Source organism: Grus americana, chromosome 8 (genome assembly GCF_028858705.1).
Source record: "Grus americana isolate bGruAme1 chromosome 8, bGruAme1.mat, whole genome shotgun sequence".
Classification (NCBI taxonomy): Eukaryota; Metazoa; Chordata; class Aves; order Gruiformes; family Gruidae; genus Grus; species Grus americana.
The window spans coordinates 11,693,169-11,712,360 of NC_072859.1; the positions used below are offsets into that span (position 1 = coordinate 11,693,169).

Genomic DNA, 19,192 nt, shown 5'->3' on the forward strand with positions numbered 1-19,192 from the left:
GTAATCTAAGACTCCCTGTATTCCACACAGTTGTTTCTGCAGTTCACTGGAGTCTAGCATCGGCTCCTAATTACTAATGCAGTAATTCAAAGGCCAATGTTTTTCAAGAAATCAAACTAGACAATCACAATGCTTTCATGTGGCCTTCAACCTATGGAAACATCTTTGTAAACCTCTGCTGGGGAAAAAAAGTTTTGGAGTAGTTCACCATTTGCTGTAGTACAGCTATCTCTGGAGAGAAGTAGCAGCTGCATAACAATCTTGAAGCACTAGTGCATGCCAGCCAGAGACAGGAGGGAAAATTGTGATTGCCTTGTTTAAATTCTGCATTCTACATGGCTGCTTTTTTGTCCACTATGGTATGAAGAAATCTAGAGTTATGCAGAATTGTTCTGGTTCTTGCTCATGAAATAAGAAGGGGGGAAATATCTTGGCACACCAGAAAACACTTTTCGAGGTGAAAAAATAACCACAAGACTGGTTTTTACACTAAATCAAAACTTGTTTGACGTGTGTAGGCATCACAGAGCAATCTGTAGTTCATTGAGTCCTATCAGAGTTCTACGGCTGAGAAACCAGGACATCTCCAAGTACGCTAGTTCATGTGTTTGTAGCCTTTGACTAAGTTTTTTAGTAAGTCTGCTGTCCAAAAATTGACTGTGATCTTGAAATTAAACCCATCAGATCATATTACATGTCCACAACACAGGCTATGAGGTGGGATGCTGATTAGCCAAGCTAATTTAGGAACAGAACAAGTGTGAGGAGCAGCAATGTTATTAGTCAAATCAAACATTTGATTGCACTTTCAGAAATAATTTAATTGCAGAGTTTAAAACTATGCCTTGCCCATTAGAATTTTACCTGATTAGTATTTTGTTAAATTTTGGTATTAGACACTTCCAAACAAAATTGCAATGTAAAAATAAGGCAATATTGGCTTTTTGCTTTAGACTTATTGTACCTCAATCAACATAAATTGTTACTCTTATTTAACAAATCATAGTTACATTTATGTGTTCTAAACAGACTTTTAGATCTGAGCTATTGAGTCTGACTCTGCACTTTATTATTTCATGTTGTTAGTCCTGTTTGAAACTGAAAGGCTTTTCCAACATACTGGATTGCGGCACTGGACCTATAACTTTGCTTTTTATTTAAAGCCAAGAAATTGGTGAATAAATTCTAATACTGCTTGCAGTTTCCCAGCCTTTTTGGATGACAATTCTCCACTCTGTTACTGGAACACATTACTATTTATGGAAGATACGCACATATTTCTGTGTCCATAAATCATATGTGAACATCTGTTCTTTAGATCAGTAGATGGAGTATGGTAACTGCTTTTTACATTAATATCCGTGAAGTAATGCTCACCTACTGACATTATGCTTAAACTTTAATATTTTAGCAAATATTTCAATAATTTAACTTTTCAGACAATATAAGTCAAAACAGTAGAAATTACAAACAGTCTGGCATAGAGTTCTGTGTGGCCTGTACCCAAAAAATGTCGAATGGAAGTTGTACAATACAATGGGTAAAGATTAAGAGCAATGTGATCAACTCAGCTAAAACACAAGAGGTTCTGTTTGTAATTCTCTGTGCTCATTACTGCCTTTGAAGGGAATTTTTTACCCTCCCCCTTCCTCTGATAGCCTTAACCAGGCATCCTTTTCTTATTTGATGAATCTGGATTGTGTGTAGAGGTTTACGTTTTTGTCTTAGTAGTATGATCTATTTCCCATGTGATCATGCAGGCAAGATTCTAAGGCCAATAATTGTGAAGCTGTGCTCAGAAAACATATGGTATGTGTGGAAACCAAGACTGCGTACAAGTTAAAATGTAAGATGTGGGAAAAACAGTATTGTATGATAGGATGGGTGCTGGATGGAAAGGCGAAGGATAAGAGTTTTCTTATTCTGTCTTCAACCGCAGTATTTTTACATGAAGTGTTTTCAGCTATAAAGAGAAGAATTTTGAGGATGTATCCTGTTTAGCATTTGTCAAGCATTTATTTGGTGGTCATTATGTACTGAGACTGTGGATTCATTTGTTGTTTTTCTGCATCTTCTTTGTCTCTGTATATATTTTACAGGCATGGAGACTCAATATTTCGAAGCTAGACTTATAAATGTCATCATAGCAATTGAATTTTGTAGAATGAAAGTATGTATAAAAATGCAGAGTAAAATATTCTATATTTTCTAAAAGTTAGAGTCCTACTGTAGTTAAGTATTAGACAATAGATTGCAGTTCTTTACGTGCAGAAAATGGGCTGATTACTTTAACTTGCCTACTAATCCTCTTGGTTTTAAAAAACCAAACTGCTTCAGAATGAATGGGGATCCCCATCTTAGTATTTCTGGAGTATTTCAGTACAGTTTGTGTGTTGTCTTTTGGGTTCTTCACAGTGACTATGTGAAATACATATATTCATGAAAACATGTTTGGGGCTTTTAAAAAAAACTTTAATTTGTGCTTTTGATTTTTAATTATTCTTTAGAAGTTACCAGAGAAGGTGCCGTTTGAGTGCAAGTTAGCTTAGGGATTCTCCGTGCGTCTGTATCTCACTGCCAGAGCAGAGTGCAGTAGCAACTGGCTTTAATATCCCATCCCCCTATTCTTTCTGAGTCACTATAGGAATGGACTGCGAGAATTAGCAAATTCAAATAATTATGGTCCTGCTGCACAAAGTTTCTTTTGATCAAGAGCAAGTCATTTGAACCCTAATGTTTAGTGGGTAATACTTACAGCCTCATAAAAGTGTAGTGATGGCTGATATCTCATAGTGCTTTGAACATGTGAAGTGCTATATAAACAATATAGGGCTATTGCACACAACTCAAGCTATTAGCATTTGAAGCACACTGCCCCAGGCCCTTAGAGAGGAAATCGTGTCCTCACTGGAAAAGAGGCACCTTTTTGGGTTCCGTGTCTGCTTCCAGATTAAGTATTAGGAGCTTTCTAGGTAGCATGTAAATATGAAAAAAAGTATGTTTCTTCAAATACCGTGTTTATTACACAGTATTGAATGCTAACTACAGGCAGACAGCATTAAGTTAGAACTGTGATTCTGAAGACATAAGGATAGTAAATCATTGCCTGTTTGCATTATTTCCTTTGCTGTAATTGTATTTTGGCATTCTTGCATTGTTTCCTTTGAAATTTCTGCATGTAAATCTATTTGTGCTAACATACTCAGTATTTTTCATGTGTAATTTGAAACAGATGAGAGATTATGCTTCATCTTTGTTTCTAAAAAATATTACTATATTTTACAGAAGTTACTCTCAAACTGCATTTGTGGTCTATGTTGAACACTCCATGGGTGTCTGTAAATGCTGGTGAAATGTCGTTTTTAAGATATCAATACAAGTTAAGAAAATAGTAGAGGGCCACTTGCTAAACAGCTGATGAAATGTCTGTCTATTAGAGATGAAGGTACAGCTCAGATGGGAACATAGTTTTCACAGGATTCATGGAATTGCCTGATTTTCTTTGTTTTAACCCTCTATCACACATTCTGTGTGCTCTGATAAATAAAGGCTACTGCTTAGGACCCACAAGGCATGCCTATCTTGCAATCACTACAACATGCAATCTGGGGTGGTAGAAAGGCTTGTGGCTGTCTTCAGGGAGAAGAGGAAATTTCTTGAAATCTTATGCCAGTTATTGCTCCAGTTGAAAAACAAAATGGTACTTGGTCCAGAGTTGGCAAAACATTCTTTTTGCCTTTTGATGATGAAACTTCTTATTTTCAACAGCAGAGACCATTCTAAAGAATTGCATTTTTCTGCTTGATTTTTTGTGTGTTTCAGTGTCTCAAGCTAAGCTTTTGGGCATGTTAAATGATGTAAACGAGTTTTGGATTTCTGTTACTGTTATCTAGGAACAACCATTCAAAACAAATATGCTGTTGACTCAACCCTACAAAGCTCTGAACACAGAATAAGCTCAGACTTTGAAGGACTGGGCACGCAGTTTAAATATTTAGCATAGCAAAACCCATTGCAGTACAATTACTTGTACTGGAACCACTGATTTACAGCATGAATGTGAAGCATAATCCCATGTAGTCAAGGAGCAGATGACTTGCTCATTAACCATTTTCTGTTCTTTTTTTGTGAAGACCAACACACACAAACTACTTATTTTCTACACTGGCAAAGGTGTATTTTTAAGTAATATATATTCTTCTAAAGAGAAATAGCCCACAATAAATAGATACAAGATTGCAGGAACTGTTATAAAAGCCTTATCTTTATTATTGAAAAATGGTGCACCCTTAATGTTTTTAATCTGCCTGTATTTTTGTGGTGCTCTCAACATCCTCTTCCTTGTCCCTGTTGAGCTCAGCTGCCCTTTGAAAAGCACTTTGTGCTCCAGTGACCACTTTAAACTTTCTATTGACAAAATTAAGCTGGACTCCTAATTTATTTTCCCAACACAAAGTGCAAGTTGAAAGTGGTCATTGGCCCAAAAACCTATGGTGAGAGCAAAGATGATTTTATTGGGAAGGGGGAGTAATGTTTGGTCTCCTTTTCTCTGCCCTTCAATCCCCTTCTGCTAATTTCTTATAACTCTTGCTTCCTCCTCCCTCCCAGAGTCCCAGGAAACTACAGTTCCTACACTCCTTCCTGAAGTCTCCCTCTTCCAGCAGTGAGATTTCCTTTTTCACAGCCATCTGCTGCAGTAAGGAAGGGTAGGCCAGGAAATAAAGCAATGTTCGAGACCTTGACTGAAGCTGGCTTTTGAATCCAAGTTCTGTCTCTTAAAACTGTGGGAATGAAGTAAATGAGTGAATGGGATGGGGGAAAGCATGTATAGCCAAAGGAAGTAGAGATTATTAAACCATTCCCTTTGCTTCATGTGCACTTGTCTGTTTTAAAAATACAGGTAGACGCACATGTCGACATAGTTTGATGGAAGAAAAGGAAATGTCTCTTCTTTTTGGAGATTTTAAGGGATTCAGATTTGTACATCTCTAACATCCAGAAAGCTCAAGCATAATCAAAATATATTTCTACACAACTGGGTCTTACATTTCTGGAGTAGCTAATACATTTAAACCAACCTGTAACGAATTAATAGTTCTTTGGAGTAAGTGGATGGCATTTTATGTAGTCAGCACCTTCTCTAAAAATCTCTGGAGATCTGCTGTTACCATCTCAGTAGCCACTCTTAATCAACAAATCATAATCTGAACAACCATAGGCATGACACTGGTTATTCTGAGATGTTTTGTTTCTGTATCAATACTTCATTGGATTTATAAAACCTTTCTTGTTTAGGTTCCTACTGATTTTCTTGCTAAGGGTAATCAGGGAGTTTGAGGCTCACAGATTGTAATTTCTGTGCTGTTTAAAGATGATCTGTTTGTATTTATCTTTAGAAAAATCTGGATGAAATTCTATTTGGTGGGAAGGCTCTACCACTTAAGTCCTATGGTAACTCTCTACTCGGAACACCTAATGTAGAGACATTATGCTGGCTTTTAGCAGATAGGGTGAATTTCATTCTTAGTGAATATGACCCAGGTGCTAAAAAGCTATAGCTGAAAGCGCTAGGTTAAAAGCACGAGTCAGCTAGGTACATAAATATTACATGGCTATATCTTTAATGGGTTCCTGTCGTAGACGCTTTGTTTAAAAATTTCCATAACCCTGCTGATTTATTGCGTCTTTTCTAGAAGTGTGCTGTTAGCAGGAAACTCACTTGAAGCACTTTCAATCATGTTGGAGGATCATTATACTTTCACTTGAATAACTAATTAGTTGCAAGAAATTAACCACTGCTGTTTAGCACAAAAACACTTCCAAGAAGGGCTTTCATTTTTGTTGTGGAAAACGACCTCAGGCACTTGAGGAGGGAGGCAGAAGGGAGAAATAATGATCCTGCTGTCTTTTAATATAACTTTTGTTTTTAATTCAACCTGATAACTAGCAGGCAGCATAGCTGTCTGAATAGGGCACTGCACTTGGACTTGGGATAAATATGTTCTAATCTTGCCAGTCCCATGGATGTGATTGCTGACCTCATCCCACTGATTGCAACTGGTTTAAGGTTCAAAATACTGTCCCTTAAGGCTGAGGAAGACAGAACATGAGACTAAAGAAGAAATAAATTAATGAATAGGATGGAAGGAAGAATATAATATGACCAAAGAAAGGATATAACCAGTCTGTTCATGTCTGAAACTTATTTTTCTTGTTGTGAAATGTGGATCATGCTTAACTGGCATATGAGGGTCTAGTCTGAGTGTCTTGCATAAAAGCTCAGTATTATTGTCATAAGCTGTTCATGGCACTGCTAATATAGTGTAAGATGCAGTGAAGTGAGGAAGGAGACTAAAGAGCAGCTAAAATACTTAGCAATTTGCCCCACTTCTAGGGCAAAACCTGGAAGGAAACTTAAGACAAATGGTTTCTGAAATCTAGATTCCTCTCTAAAATATAAAAATCCCTTTAATGAGGCAAGAACAGAGTGACAAATCCTGGTCACATTTTTCTCTTGAACTGCAACTTCACCCCTGATATCTGAGAAATAACCCTATAAAAATATTTTTAAATTATAAAATAAATAACTTACGATGCATATACAAATCAGTTGTCTCCTTTCAGTCTTCTCCTCCCTCTATTGCAGAGGAAGTGAATTCCTCAAGTATTTGGAGAAAGAGAAATATCGTTCAGTAATGTGAGGGCAAAGGGGAGGGGAAGCTTAATGGTATTTCTTGCTCTCCCTTTCCTTTTCTCTACCCACACTTGCAAGATTAGAGAGTTAAGTCTTCAATATGTGTATCTGAGATGTGGTGATACAGAAATGTTGGGAATTATTCAGTGCAAAAAGGGAGTGGGCTACTGTAGTCATGACAAACTCCTCCTGAATATCAAAAATAAGGGTAACATTACTTCATTCCTATAACACTTTTAACACTTCCCCTCTCCTCTGTTGTTTTGTCTTTCCAATACCTGCTCTCAAGCACCTATTTTGAGTACCTGAAGGTTAGAATGAGAATCTTTCAGCTGTCTGATTATATTGGATTACCTGCATAGTATAAGTGTCTTCTGAAAATATTCACGTAAACCCAGTACTTGCTGGATGTGGGGTTTTTCTTTTTTTTTTTTTGCTAAGTTTGCAACTTATTTTATTGGCACATGAGAATACAGTAGAGAGGAAGGTCATGTCTGACATTTTTGGGTGGGAGGTTTGCATATATGCATGCCAGGAAATCTAACTTTATGTGGAAGAAAACAGCAGAGCTGCTTTCTAGAAAGAGGATGTGAGCAATGTTGTAGCACCTTCAATCAAACCCATGATAGCGTTTTTCTTGGAGCTATGGGGCAGAAAATTTCAGGTTAGGCATGCTGCCACTAAAACAAATCAGCACAAACATAGGTAGCCAAGAGTTTGTGTGTATGTGTGTGTGTGTTTACATACGTGCAAGCCACTCTACTTCAGGATAGATGTACATAAGAGCTTGTTAGGAAAGAAGAAGGGAGAGGGGTTAGTGAAAGTTCTTTACTACTTTCTAGAAAATTACCTTCCAGGTTTTTTAAAACATGCTACCCTGAAACTGCATGCAGGGAATTTCAAAAAGACCACAGATTTTGAAAGATCCCATTCCTTGACATTCAGTGGAATTTCTGCTATAAATTCCAGTGCTTCCTTTTGTGCAGCGCTGAAAAGGGCAATCTGCGTGCAAGAATAGCATAGAAATGTGTTAAATTCAATGCATCGTATCTTTCAGATGAACGCTATGCAATAACCTAAGATTCTTTAGTTCTAGTACCTGTGGCTCATCTAAACTATGTAGACACGCTTTTTAGTAATTGTAACTGAATAACGTATAACTCAGTATAAAACTATTGACAGACATCAAAGATACAGGCTGTTGACAGATGTCTCAATTTTCTTTTCCCTTTTAGGAACACGTTCTCTGGTTTGTTCCTATTACCCAATTTTGTTTTACTTGCTCTTCCATTTTAATCTGTAACTGTTCAATGAGCTTAATGTATCTTCAAATAACAGGTCCTAACTTTGAGAGTAGCTTCAAACTTTGTGTCCTTCGTAGTCTTGTATAATTAGAAATGGAAAATGAGTAGTCTAAAAAACCCTAAATATTTCAGGAGAAGAGAATGTGAGACTTTTTTTTAAAGGAAAGTCTTTTGAAATACAATTCAAACAAATAGGCAGCTATGTCTCCCTTGCATTTACACTTCAGTTTTTGGATGAAATCACAAAACACAAAGGCTGATCATGAATGAATCAACAGCGGAATAACCCTAGACCTCTTTACAGAGAAAACGTGTCTATACAGACAATGTATGTTGAGCTGAGACACTGAGGGAGAGGCAGAGAAATACCACTTTAAGTGGATTATAGGAAAAAGCATTTCACTATGTTCTAGTCTTTCCATTGGGAAGCTTGTATGTATTAGTTGTGTGTAAATGTAGCTAACTTTCTATTTCAGTAGCTGTGCATACATGTAGTTGAAAAGACCAAGTAACTAGGGAAGTGGGTTGGGTTGGTCATGCATTTGAGAATCCTCACTCTGAATGGGCCTGTGCTGATTAAAACAAATATGAAGGGATTAGCTCCTATAGCACATTCCAGGTGATTTCAGACAAATGGAAAGAAAGTTTCACTATGTGAATTGGAAAAAAGGTTCAGAATTTGAGAAAGTATGCTTGCCTGCCTGGTATAGTAATATTTTTTTTCTCTTTCCCTACCCTTTCCTCCTCTATTGAGGACATAAACCAACCTTATTTGTCATTTTTTCTGGTTTCCCAAGGTGTACGTCTGTAAACATGTCTTTATGCTGATGAGTAAATACGTTTCTGCAAAATCTTACAGTGTACAAGCATTCAAAGCTTGTACATATCATCAATTGATTCCATTTTGACATTCAGCAACAAAACATGGCTGCTTTTCTCAAATGATCAGCAGTTTTTCATACAGAGCTGGCGGTGATGAATTGGAGTTTCTAGAGTTCAAAATTCCTTATAAGTGTAGTGAATGAGTACAAATTCACCATATAATTACAAAGACTCAGAGTTTTATAATTCTGAGTGGAAATAGGGATAGTTTTATTGGTCAAAAAAAATCTGTACTTTGCAGACTATACTGTCTCTCATGAAAATTAAGAACTAACAGTATTTCTTGCATTATGGCTTCTTTGTGCCTAAAATACTTGGTATATATTAGAAGTTTGTCAGAGATGCATAGTTAGAAGCTGAATGATTAACAATGTCTTTGGCATTCTGCCCAGGAATTTTTCCCCATTGACTTTATTAAAAAAAAAAAAAATTATTGTAGTTTTGGGGCTTAGGATGTATTCTTTCTTGTGCTGTTTTGAGCCTTTGTATAGCACTAGTATCAACTATTCAATCAGTGTCTTTGAAAAGCACCTACCAGGCTGCCAGATTCCTGATGCAGAGAAGCTAGATGGTGCCAGAAATCAGTCACTCTGTGCTAAATATTGCTGCTGGCTCCACTCCCTGTCTCTCAGAGTCTGTAGAAGTCTAATCTTCTGTTCTTCAGTGAAAAGATGGCAGGATTTAAAAATGTTGTCTGAAGTTGCTGTTACATAACAAATGCCTTGCCACCCTGCATGGTTAAGGAGTTAAACTGGTGTCTGGTCTCAGATGGTACTAAGGTCCTATTTTGTTTCCTTTTGGTATCTTATTGCACAGAATGCCTTTATGCTCAGCTACTAGTGGTATTTGTCATTTAGTTCTATCACTTGCCAAGACTTAAGTTTAGTGAATTTAGAAAATCTTCTATTTTAAGCAAAGTATTTTGCTGCCAATCAAGTCTAAATATAAACATCTAACTGCCTTGCATGTGTACAGAATACCAACCACCAGAGTACCTATAAAGCAGTTTAGCTGCCCCCAGCTTTCACGACCCAGGTGATGTCTGTACACAGCATACTGAAAATGGTGTAATAATAAAACTAAAATCAGAAAAAGTAATGCTGAAGCTAATATGCAAAGTTCAAGGTGGTTTCGGCTGTCCTGCTTTCGGCAGGAATATAGTTAATTTTCTTACTAGCAGCTGGTATAGTGCTGTGTTTTGGATTTAGGATGACAATCACGTTGATAACAAGCTGATGTTTTAGTTGTTGCTGAGCAGTCAAGGACTTTTCAGCTTCTCATACTGCCCTGCCAATAAGGAGGTGGGGGGTGCCCACAAGGCTGGGAGGGTACACAGGACAGTGGACCCAAACTGGCCAAAGGTATATTCTATACCATATGATGTTATACTCCATATATAACTGGAGGAGTTGGCTGGGAGGTGGTACAGCTCAGGAGCTAGTTGAGCATTGGTTCTGGGTAGTGAACAATTGTGCTGTGCACCACTTGTTTTGTATAATCTTTTATTATTATTATCTTCCTTTTCTGTCCTATTAAGCTGTCTTTATCTCAACCTATGAATTTTACCTTTTTTCTTTTTGATTCTCTCCCCCATCCCACTGGGGGAGCAGGGAGTGAGCAAATGGCTGTGTGGTTGTTTTAGCTGCCTGCTGGCTTAGACCACAACACCAGGTTTTATAGAATCAGGGATCTCTCCAAAAATACTAAGCCATTTGATTGTATAAGAAAAAATAAAATGAATTATAATATGCAAATAATTTTTAGTGGGCAGTTAAAATGATCATTATAAAATTGGCCCAGTGTAAACCCAATCAAGCTTCATTATTTTGCTTAAATGTGTTCCACAACTGCCTTAGGTTCTTAACTAGCTTATAGTACCTAAATTCAAAATATGAATCCTCAAAACAAGTGCTTGTCTCACTATGGAGGTGCCCAAACCCCCAGCCACCAAAATATCTGCCAGATGAACTTCCCGTTGCTTAGGCCAGGCTGGCGCTGAGCACTCCTCTGCAGAAGTGCCCTGCTGACCTCACTTCAGCATGTCTTGCACAACAGACTGAAGGAGCATGCGGTTCCCTTCCCCTGTGCTTTCTGCTCTTATTGGAGCAAATCCTAAAGACGAGGGAAGTTGGTGTCTCAATTACCAGGCTGTAGCTGAGCATATTCTCTACTTCCATTTGAATATTTAATTGCTCTTTGCAAATTGTGGAAGCTTACTGAGGAGGCATCTGAGAGCATCTCAATCGGAATATCCAGTTGTAGGTAGAGGGGAGGGATTTAGGTTCAAAATCGCATTGGTAAAGCTGGAAACTGAATCTAGGTCTTCCATGCCCTGGGTGGGTAAGCTATTCCTTGAGGGGGAGGCAGTAAAAGTGCCTGCTCCTTTGTCAGTTGGGAGGGGAGTGTTTTCAGGGCCAAACTCCAGGAGAGAGTTCCTGGATATATTGCTGTAATGGCAGCAACATTAAATCCAAAGTTTAAAGACTGCACTTCTAGACCTGTGACTCTCACTATTCCCCTGTCTAATTTAGAACCACTCTCTTCAACCTGCTGACTTCTGAGGTTCCTCTTATGTGCATAGTTATTTAAGCAATATATATAGCTGCCTAGATATAAATCTCTACAGATATTTTGAGCTTAGATGCTTGGAAGATAACTTCAACACTTATTACTTCTATAACTTCAGTCATTTGGTTGCTTTAACCTATTTTCAGGACTTCCCCTCCTCCCTCCCCTCCCGGTTAGGAAATGTATGTAATGATTGTGGGTTTTACTTGACTCTTCTTGTCCTTAACTAAGAGGCTGATATATTCTTCGCTGGATGTTCCTTTCTTCTTAGGCCTATCTTGATATTGCTCCTTCTGCTGAAGTGACAGCTGCTGGGTGATGCGTGACATGGCACAGCCAAGAAATCTGTACATGGGACGTGATTTCTCCAGCTGGATAGTTCTACAGGAAGAGGTTTAGCAGGTAAACTAGAGCCACAAAGTCTGTTTCCATTATCAAAGGGTTTAGTTTCAGCTGCTAATTCTAAATATCTAATGTGCAAATCCAGTATTTATGGATATGACTTTGATAGCTGAAAATGTTAGCATATGAATTTGAGGGTCTGAGAAGGATTTTAATATGCAAATTAGCTTTTTAGCTAAGCCATGCTGAAAGTAAACCTGAGAAGATAAAAGAAAATAATATTCATATGTATCAAACAGCAGAGTTTATTTCTATTTATTACTCTGCCAGCAAGTAGTTGAATGGCCCAGATGAAAACGGAATGCTTGTTATATCTTACAAGTCCTTTTTTGGAGTTAAAATCATGGGAAACAGCTCTGAGAGAGATTTCTTGCTTTAAGATTATTAATATGGTGAATTACTAGTGGGAGCAGCCTACAACCTTTAAGGCAGTTTCTCCTGTGTGTTTAAAAAAAAAAGCAACAAACCTTTGATAACCTTTATTTTGATAATGTTATGATCCACCTTCAATGTATGGGAGTCTTAAGCCTTGCTTATCTGCAAAGTTGAACCTAAAAAGTGCTATGCAGTTTTCTTCTACTCTGAGTATGCCAACTAGAGTCTGTCTTAAAAAGGGAAATTTTCCTTTTTAGATGGGGATTTTCCTTTTTAATTGACTTTGGAAGGAGTTAACTGTGTGGTTTGAGCTTTGTTATCTGTGTTCACCTGCTTGAGTATGTTGTTAGACTGCTTTATTACTGAAACTTTATGCTGATGTTTTTTGTTTAATATTCAGAAGATCAGATAACTGAAAATAATCTAGTTAATTCTCTCTAGATGCCTTTGATACTTGGAAAAACGAATTGTAAAAATGTGCTATAGTATGAATCTTTCTTTCATTTGCTTTTTCACTCCTTAATTTGAGACAATGAAGGAGAGCAACTGTTGCTTATGTAAAATGAGACAGTGCAGAAACATGGAAAACATGTCTCTTCTTGTGAGAGGTGTGGCGTGCAATAGCTTATGATGAGGTGTAGTTGACTAAGATGGATGCTGCCTAATACAGGTCTGGTAGAGCTACTGTTTTTGATTGTGTATTTTGTCCCTTCACCTTCCCTGCTGCTTCTCCCACCACTGCAACACTGTCCTAAATTTTCCCTTCATGGGGGAGGAAGAGTTTATGGGGCAAGCCTAGCTGGCAACAGAAGCATGCTTCTAGCTGGACTCTAATGATAAAACTCAGAAATATGTTGCAAAGATGCACTGCAAGAAGGGAAAGAGGGAAATAATAGCCTCGGGAGATATCTTTGTTGTGAACTGTGGCAATCTAGATTGCATCGCAAGGGGTTATGTGTCTGCGGCTTATGACAAGTTGGTAATTACAAACTGAAGATAACTCAGTGCACTGTTTATATAATTTCTTGTTAAACTTGTCATGGATATTCACTTGAGATGTGATTCTGTTTAGGTTGGGCTTTTTTGTCATACTGTATTCACATTGTTTCCTGATTTTCTTATATTTGGGAGGAAAAACAAAATATCAGAAAGCTTGTCCTAGATCAGGCAATAGCGGCATTTCTTTTTCAGGACCAGAATGTAGGCACAGATGTTTCTTTGGGTTTGGGAAGTTGTTTGGGGTTGGAAATGCGACTGAAGTATGGCTCTCCAGATTTCTTTCAAATCAGACATTGGTACTTAATGAAAACTGATAATGTTTTAACTGCCAGGCACATGATTAAAAATGTGTGTCAAAAGTTGCAGCTTAAAAAGAGGTCACTGGACGAGCTCAGCAAAATAGTTCATAGATTATGCTAATTCATGTTCACTCTAGAGAGCATCTATAGCAAATTGTCTGATTAAAAAAGTAATTATTAAATGGATATGGAAATTCTACTGTGGTAGCTTAAATTTTATTCTAATTTGTTTGATTTTCATATTAAATCTACAATAGTATTTAAAATTATAGGTACGGTAGTGCTGCTATAAGTTTCTCTACAGTCCTATGCATTTGAGTGATGATAAGCAGTGAAAAGCCTAGAGTGGACAGATAGTTTCTGTTTCATTGTCTCCTTCAGTCCCACCACATGTCTCTGAATATAGGTGCTTGCTATTTGACTATGCAAGGAATGATTATATATGTGTCTGGAGTTTTGAATATATAAATTAGCTATTACAAACAGTTGTGCTACTCTTGCATGCCAGTTGAAAAATGGCAGAAGCCAAGGAATTTATTTGGAGAAAACTGGGAAATATGTCTGAAATACTTAAAACAAATGAACACATAGGGATATTTTAACAGGAAATTCAAAATTTAGTCACCGTGAACGTTACTAAATGTAAGCAGGTCTGAATAAAGGGGCATCTTTGAGACACAGGCATAATAGACTTTTTTGATGGCAAAGAGTGAAAAAGGACTTTACAGCAACAAATATTTTTGACTGTTTGCTGGGCTTCCCAGAGCAAAAACTTTCTACATAGTTGAGAAGCAAACCAAAATATTTTTGCATTGTTTTTGAAAGGGCTTGTTTCCATCAGCACTCCATAAATAATATCTGCTTGAAAATATACTGACTTAAACATTTAATTTTTGTGTCTTTCTATACAAGTATTAAAGAATGCATGTATTAGAAAAGTGGTATACCTATTTTATTTTGATACATCCTAAATTGAATAATAAATGGTCTATTTCTTGGATTTTAAAAGGAAGATATGAAAATAAGTATATAACAAGGCATAAAATGGAATGTATTTAATCATTAATATCCCTGACAATCATGGAAATAGATAGTCTAAGTTGAGATTTGTAAGAAGGGATATGGAGGGTAGAGGTCATTCTCATTTTGTTTTGATTTGTGTTAAATGCCATTGTTTCCCTATTCTGTCATAATCAGTGAATTTCTATTGATGAGGTCAACAGGGACATTGGTAAGCTTGAAAATGGACCTGATTTCCCAGTTCAGAGCAGGGACAGAGGGGAAGGTATTCTAGTGTTTCCCCAGCAAGCTCTTTCATTTTACACCTGAAACACAAATTACAGTCAGCTAGTGGTCAAACATGAATTAAATCTTTGCCATGTAATACCACATCTTTTCAAGCAGATGTCTGAAGAGATTACCTACTATTTTTACCCTTACTTAAAGGCCAGTGATAAATATTTTTATTGAACCAATTAAAGGAGGTGAGCTCTTTGCAGAATATCTCCAGTTCTTAAGTAATCAAACCTAGTATGTTTTAATAATTTTAGAGCTTTGTCATATTCACTTAACAGTGGTAACTTTGGGTTAAACAGTATGTCTTCAGAGTAGGTTTTCAGAAGGGCCTAATGTTACTTTACTTTGCTCTCAATTAAATTAAATGGGAATATTTATGCTGACTTTTAGAGTTGAATTTAGGAAAGGCTAATTACTTCTGTGCAAGGAGGATTTTCAGATCAAATCATCAGAACAAACCATCATTACTTGGAATGAATCCAGTCCAGGCTGACTGCACCAACTTCTGAAGAGCCTTTGAGGCAGTTCTAGTGAATGACGTTAATTTAAAAGAAACTAAGATTTAGTAAGGCATTGATGAATGCAGACTAAAACTATGTAAAAACTAAAAGTATCTTCAAAGGATCATCCATGGCTAGATTCAGTGATAATTACTAAGTCATTTAATACACCATTACGTAGTGGTCTAGACTAAATTGAGAGCATTTACCAAGAGTTACCATGAGGTAGTATCTGACATACCACAGCTATTTCTTTTTACGAAGGAGACCATAAGTCACAAAACAGCTAAATGCTATAGCTAAAATGTAGATGTTCTTCCACCCTAGTCATTGGCTGATGATGTAAGCCTATGTGTAGAGTTGTTGTTATTAAATAAAATGTTTAAAGTTTTGCCTCAGATTGTTACTGATATGTCAGCAGAGGCTGGTATCTGCATTCTTGGTGATATTTAAAAGATGATGGGACAAGGCACCCAGCACCTGGTAATGCCAGCTTTTGCTCTGATTTGAGCAGGTCGTTGGACTAGGTGAGCTACTGAGGTCCCTTTTGACCTCACTTATTCCAGGATTCTCTCTGATTTCAGTCGTTCTGAGTATATATCGATGAGGCTTGATGGAACTGCTTCAGAGGCAGCACCATTGATACAGGTATTTCAGACAGCTCAAGACTTTGAAGTAGATCTATTTCTACATGTTTTTGTCAGCTCTGAGAAGAACTTGTATATCTGAAGGATGCTCCGAGCCTTTTATTCTAAAGGTCAGGAATAATAAACATGTTTTTTTGACTATTGACACTTTAGAAAAAAAAAATACATTTTGGTTCTTCATATGTGTGCATAACTTTGTCCAGTGTCGATACTGTGGTGGGGTTTTTGTTGTAGTTGTTTGACTGAGAGAAGGGGTGAGTGAATAGCTGGGAGGAGTTTTGTTTTGCTTTCATACTCTGCTATCCAATGCCAAATCATTGTAGCTTTGGGTGACATTTAAAATGGAGCACAGTGGGGAAATACATGGGAGAGGAAAAATAAAAGAAGTAAAGAAGCTAGGTCACTCTTAAAATATAAAATACTCATTTTCATGTAGTTAAATAAAATAATTTCAACATTTCAAAAGAAAATTTTTGGCTGATTTTTTTTCTCCTTCCCCCCACCCAGTGGAAACAATTTTAAAAGTTTAGTTGAACTGTTGAATATATTCAGTTGCCCTAGATAATCTTGGCAAGTTTAGAACATGCTCAAAAAACTTCATGGATACCTGATATTTAGATCTTCTGAGTTGAGACTATGCCTTTAATAAGCAAAAATCATTGTTATTTTGCATATGGCATTAGAAATAAGAAATAAGCCAACACAGAATAAAATTAGCTGACTGTAACTTAATAATGTGAAATTTTTTTCTTAGTCTGAATACTTTGAAACACTAACTTGAGGGTCTGAGTGTTCAGACTGATGAATGGCATGCACTTCACATTGCAGAAAATAGGAAGCCATGAAATCTTGAAAAGTCTTCCCTAGACAAATAAATCCTTTCATTTTAAGTGGTGTTTGCTGTTTGAGGGCTGCAAGCAGCAGATCAGCTTATAGGAGCAGACCCCACCCCCCCAAAAAAAAGGCTGTTTTGTGACCTTGAAACAGCTTTATTCAGGCTTTTGAGATGAAAAAAAGTTTTAAATGCAGGCCAAAAATCTGGATCCAGTACCTAGCTCTGTTAGTAATTTTGTATGACTAGTTTAACTTATTTGTTAGAATAATTTAGAAGAAATGTCTCAGATTTTGTCACACAATTTTTTAGAAATTTGAATGTTTTTTCTTCTAAGTTGTTGTCAGAGCAAATTCTTATTTAATCAATATTTGTTATTGTGAATAACTGTACATATGTACAGGTCAATAAATACCTGCTTTTGGAAAATAGTGTTTCAGTACATCTGGAATGTTTTACTGAAAATGGAAACAAAAAATAACTAATATTTAAGAACCAAAAGACACAAAAAATCCCACCTGATCTAGTTTAGAAGTTAGTTTAAAGCACGTTATTTCTGAGTCCATAACCATATCCTATGTTTCAATTTTAAATTCTCTGTGACTGGTTTTTATCTAGCTCTGTACTCTTTGCACATCTAAAAATCTCATTGATACATACAGGAGTATTGGCCATGTGATGAATGAAGTATTGCAGCCATCTGAGTGAGAAATTTCAGTGAAGTCTAAAGATAGCCTTGTCTTGTGTATCTATTCTTTGGCAGAGAAAGAGGGTGATTGACGAGAAGTACAGTATATGAAAGACCAGTTAAAACACAGACACACTGACATTATAATACAGTGTCTCATCGGGTGATGTGGTGTTTTGACTACATGGCTACAGCAGGTCTATAATTTAAATGCCATTAATGGCACAAAAAGCAATAGCATGGAGACAGGAATACTGTAAAATCTCTGAGTCTGTACTTACAATGCAGATAAAATAGCCCTTTGAACTTGTGGCGCTAAATGTTGTCCAAAGTTACCATTCTTCCATGAGTAAAGCAGTTTTTGGTTTTTTGGGGTTTTGCCCCTCCTCCTATCACAGACAGACATTTTCTGTTTAGATTGCTTGGCTTGTGTCACTACAAAGATCGCAGGCAAAGGGAGACTGCTTGTATTTTGCCCAACTCATGTCCTGTTCACACATTCAGTACAGAATTCACTATTGTGAATAGTCATGACTATGTTTTCTTTGTGCTCGTTGGCTTTTGAATATGCTTCTTTATACTTTTACTAAAGTAGCACACAGAACTAATGTCACCAAAGCTATTGGTGTTTAGCTGTAAGAGTTACACATAGTCCTGTGACTGTGTCCTGATTATAATATCTTGTTTGTTTTCACTTGGCTGTTGTAATGTTCTCTGCCTTTTAGACTTGTTGTCCTTTTCCTCGCTCTCCTTTTTTCTTTTTTTAACCCCCATTTTAAATTATAACTGACTTTGGTTTGCTTATTGAACTTAACTGTTGGTAAGCCCATGTTTCTGTACCCTCACAGAAGTCAAACATTTAATGCACCTTAGCATAATGTATGCTGTAATTGTTTGCCAAATTGGAGTGTTTCCAGAAACAGTTCCTGATCTTTGAGAACCTCACAAGATGTGTACAATGTTAATTGCGAAGCTTTTTTAAGGACATATTTCAAAAGAGGAGAAATAAACCTGTTCCACTTACACAGCATTAAAGTGCTCTGCCACTTCTACCAGAAAACTGTTGTAATAGTTGCACTATTTCTTTATACTGATAGAATGCAAACAAAAGAATGAAGCCTTTGTAAATTGCACTTAGGCTTTTTTTTTCCTTTAAACTGGTTCATAGTATAAAGGTCTGGTACTATAGCACATATATACTAGATATTTCCAGTTTTGGCTCTTCAAAATATTCATGCAGTACTGACAAAGTTTGAATCCAACTTCTGTGACTAAATCAAAACTAGACAGTAATAGTTGCCAAAGGGATAGGTTGGGGGGGTTCAGAAAAGCTGTGTCTAAAGTACAAGCCTCACATTCTAAGTGGTAAGTGTGTGCATGTATGTATGCCTTTTCTCACTAAAAAATCATACCTAAAATTCATACATATTTCTCTGCTAGAAAATGACATAGATCTACTTTATACTGAAGGTAAAGATAAATGAAGAAAAATAAAGCTACTGCATTAATTTAGAAACTTTGAGTTATTTAGAAGTATCTTTATCTAATATCTGTCATGTCTTGCTACCTCTTTGAAGCAGAGTCTTTCAAATCTGATCATCAAAATAGCTTTCTACTGATCCTGTGCATTCATGTAACAACTTGGGTTCTGCCAAAAGCCAGTATACTAGAATGTGCAAAAAGCAATCTTATGACTGCTTTGGTTT

At 36.8% G+C, this 19,192-nt stretch overlaps 1 long non-coding RNA gene across 1 annotated transcript in view; it reads right to left on the reverse strand.

The window, feature by feature from the left end:
• Positions 1-19,192, reverse strand: part of LOC129209226 (uncharacterized) — a 65,532-nt gene that overhangs the window by 4,826 nt on the left and 41,514 nt on the right. The window lies entirely within an intron of this gene.